Below are 4,157 nucleotides of genomic sequence, written 5' to 3'. Positions count from 1 at the left end.
GGTGGGGAGGGGAGGATTGGTGGGCCGTCTCCACCCTGACTTCTTGCTTTTATTTTTATTGTGTGTGTGTGTCTGTGTGTGTCGATGAGTGCAAAGCGAAGAGCACGCTGCGCTTTTCTGAAGCCTGCTTTTGCTCAAAGTGTATGTGTATGCGCTTCTTTCTATGCCTGAAGGTGTCATCAAGCCTCCACCTCCTCACGACACAGTCCGATGTGGCACAAATTACACTGTCACTTTCGATACATTCAACAAGTTAGCAGAACAGAACGGGAGAGACACCGCTTGTACTTCATCTATAAGGTGTTTTTAAACAAAGCCGGGCCGTTTTGGAAGATTTTTATTTTTGAGAGTGCAGTTCAGGTAAATTTGTTTGTGGTTTTGGGGCAGGCAGTTTTAGGTCATGTCAACTATGAATTCCATAAAATGCATTTGACGAAAGCAAAAGGGTAGATTTACGGCGTTCTAAGAAACATCAATTAATTTTAACAATTTAATGCACGTTTTCTCTAAAAACGAACAAAGGAGACTCATTTAGTTTGGATTCCTATTTCTGTCTTTATTAAAGGAAAGCTACACTGCCAGTTGTTTTGGTCCAAAAAAAAATGTGGCAATTCAGATATTAACTCTGAAACATTCACGTGCACGCGGGCTGGTCTCAGCCAAAAATGCCAGGGTCATTTTTGAGTGCTAGTCCAGCCTTGGTGATGGCTCGCATCTTGAAAAACCCTGAGGTCGGCTCACTTGAAAGTCAAATACGACTGTATTTTTGAGTCAATGGCGGACTCTGATTAGGTCCCTAATGTAAGAAAACGCAACTTGTTTAATCTTGCTTTTGAAATTTGAAAGTTATGGGTTTTTTCGTACAAGAATGAAATTCTACCCCCACATCACCCAAGGGCCAGCCCCCCTCAGGATTGTTCTATGAAGCTTTCATCATCAAGTTAAAAGTGGGCAATGCCTGAAGTCTCTCACTTCAATCCCAGGCAGGCAGTAGCGAGCGAGCCAAGGACCTCAGGTGAATGCTCTAGTCTCAGAGGGATAATGCTTGCCTTTGAATGGATGGCCTTGTGTGTGTTCCAGGAGCAAAAGCAAATAAATGCGAGAGAGGCAGCAGTGTCATAAGACAGAAGGGCCATTGATGCTCAGTGCTTTGAGACCTTCAAATTAGCTTCTGGCAAATCATGGAAGATTTCCGGGCATTGAGACCAGAGCTTGTGCTCATTTCTCACCATTTTTTTTTTTTATGCGTTCCGATACAGTTACTAGTTACCTGTTATAAATTATAAAATGTATTTAGTCACATAATCCAAGTAACCTAATATTAAAGTCATGTTAACTGCTAATACAGTTATTACTCTTGAATACTTTAATTACTTCATCACAAATACCAGACATCCATTTTCAACACCGCTTTTCCTGAACAGGGTCACGGGGGGTTGTGGAGCCTATCCCAGTTGACTTCGGGCGGAAAGTGGACTACACCCCAAATTGGTTGCCAGTCAGTCGCAGGGCACATATCCAAACAACCATTCACATTTACATCCACATCGTCACCGATTGGGAACCGATCCCACGTTACCTGCACACAAGTCAGGCAAGTGTACCGCGACACCGTCAGTGACTTCCATCCCAAATAGGTTTTAAAAAAATCCAAACAAACAACAACAACAAAAAAATCAAGAGGATTTTTACATATTTGCCTAGTTTTTCTGTCCTTTGGTTGTTTAATATGCATGGTTTTGGAATGCCGGAGGAAATCTGAGCACCACAATTCAAATCCAAAGCACAAGAACTATGAGGTAGGTAACCATTTGTTCACCATGCTGCAGAGATGGATGGATAGATAGATAGATTAATGGATGGATGTTTTCGAACTATCCTTGAAGGCAACACCTCATACAAATCAATAGCTAGATAGATAGCTAGATAGACATATAAATAGACAGGGTGAACATAGCCAGCTTGTTTCCCGTTTTAAGGTAGCAGCTCCCCTCCTTCTCTTTAAATTCAATGAAGGTGAGACATGTAATCTCCTCGGTGGATGGACTCGCTGTAAGAAGATCGGTGCGTACAATGTACATTTTAAAGGAACTGTACGAAGATCTCCACTTGTGGATGATGTAAAGTTGGCCGCTGTACAGTGAGCATATGGAGACAGCCTTCCACCGCTGTTCGTGCATCCGTGTGTGACAACGCCCACCTCCGCCCATAGTTGTGTCACGGTCAAGTGGGCACTATCAAAAATATATTTTAAGATAACAATAGGAATTAGTTCAATCAATTGATTTCTTCAATGAATCAAAGGGATTATTCCAATGCCCTTTATATTTATGATCGAAATACACTGACGCCCACCACACACATCCACGGAGCTCAGAATCTGTCCGCCTGCATCTCGGTCAAATCCACCAAAATCAATCGTGTTACACCACCTGCACCACAACTTTGACCTGCTTTTATATTGACTCGGATCTAGTCTACTCTCTGTCCACAAACTGTCAGGTGCGCTGTGGGTGTGTAACAGAAGACGTGTGATCTGAAAATGATCGTGCCCCAGCACGAAAATGAAGATGTGACAGTATTTACATTGAGTGAACATTCATCTGTCTATTAAAATAGAGCCCTATATGTCCTCTTTGATAAACTAAATGTACCATATATGAAAGGTTTCCCTGCATGGAGTTGAGTGTTTTGATCAGGCTGTCACCGATAAAAGCCAAATGTGAACATAAGAAAACGCAGCCGCCCCATGAACGCACACTATTTGACACTATGCTCATTTCTGACAATTTTTCTGGAGTAGGATGTCTCGTTTTCAATTTGGGTGATTCTCGCTGGAAGTTTTGAAAATGAGACCTTTAGATGATTATTCCTTTGGAATGGGAGGGATTTTCTCTGTTCGTTATTTTGAAGTTTTTTTTTTTAAATGTGGGAGGACGTACCCGGAGAAAACCGGGTAAAACACCAGAACCTCGTGACTGTGTGGCAGACGTTGTAACCATGAACTGGCAGTTCTGCCCCATTTGTGGATGGCTAAACCTTAAGTCCCATTTGCAAGCACAATGCAGAACAGGCAAACTCCTCACTGGAAGGACTGAGATTTGAAACCAGAACGTCTCTACTGTGAGGCAGACGTGCTAACCGCTCCACTAACGTGCTGCCACTTGTGTTTTGTTTAGTTTTTCAAGAAAATGTTCTTTTTGACTCGTGGCAATTCAGTTAAGGTTCACAACCTGTTGAGGCTTGATGTAAATATAAATAAGCATTTCCGATGCAGAAACCATTTGCTTTGGTCATCTTTGTGGGTAAAAAAAAGAAGAAGAAATAAATGATAGCATTTTTAAAAAAATCCAGTTGTCAAAATGTAAACTTTCCCCATCACCTTAACGCGCGCTCAGACAGACACCTTGTCTGGTATTAAAAAAAGCGATTATCTCACCGTCAAAAAGTGGATAGGCGTCAAATCCGAGCCGGGACGAAAAGCGCCTAGACGGCGGTCCATCCAGCGAAAAGAAGCGGCGGGCAGCACCTCCTCTGCGGACGGATCGACAGCTTCCTCCTTCGCCGAGGAGCAGAGCGCATCCAGGCTGCTGGATGGATGGAGAGAGACAAAGAGAGAGGCTACTATCGTCTGTCCGGTGGGGAGGGCAGGATTGGTGTGCCGTCTCCACCCTGACTTCTTGATTTTATTTTTATTGTGTGTGTGTGTCTGTGTGTGTCGATGAGTGCAAAGCGAAGAGCACGCTGCGCTTTTCTGAAGCCTGCTTTTGCTCAAAGTGTATGTGTATGCGCTTCTTTCTATGCCTGAAGGTGTCATCAAGCCTCCACCTCCTCACGACACAGTCCGATGTGGCACAAATTACACTGTCACTTTCGATACATTCAACAAGTTAGCAGAACAGAACGGGAGAGACACCGCTTGTACTTCATCTATAAGGTGTTTTTAAACAAAGCCGGGCCGTTTTGGAAGATTTTTATTTTTGAGAGTGCAGTTCAGGTAAACTTGTTTGTGGTTTTGGGGCAGGCAGTTTTAGGTCATGTCAACTATGAATTCCATAAAATGCATTTGACGAAAGCAAAAGGGTAGATTTACGGCGTTCTAAGAAACATCAATTAATTTTAACAATTTAATGCACGTTTTCTCTAAAAACGAACAA

General features: G+C 42.8%; 1 protein-coding gene across 2 annotated transcripts in view; it reads right to left on the bottom strand.

Annotated features, from left to right (window-relative positions):
• The window catches only part of LOC109510668 (potassium voltage-gated channel subfamily D member 3-like), a 64,820-nt gene extending 60,916 nt beyond the window's left edge, over positions 1-3,904 (bottom strand). The window contains exon 1 of one of the 2 annotated variants that reach the window (XM_019861160.1): positions 3,440-3,904. The gene's annotated coding sequence lies outside the window, so the exon portion shown is untranslated. The remainder of the gene's footprint in view (positions 1-3,439) is intronic. The other variant, XM_019861159.1, reaches the window with a different exon arrangement.
• Positions 3,905-4,157: the final 253 nt, after the last annotated feature.

Source organism: Hippocampus comes, unplaced genomic scaffold, assembly GCF_001891065.2.
Source record: "Hippocampus comes isolate QL1 unplaced genomic scaffold, H_comes_QL1_v1.1 scaffold40, whole genome shotgun sequence".
In the NCBI taxonomy this organism is placed as follows: domain Eukaryota; kingdom Metazoa; phylum Chordata; class Actinopteri; order Syngnathiformes; family Syngnathidae; genus Hippocampus; species Hippocampus comes.
Note: the sequence above shows the minus strand (reverse complement) of the source record. Positions and strands in the feature narration are given on the sequence as shown.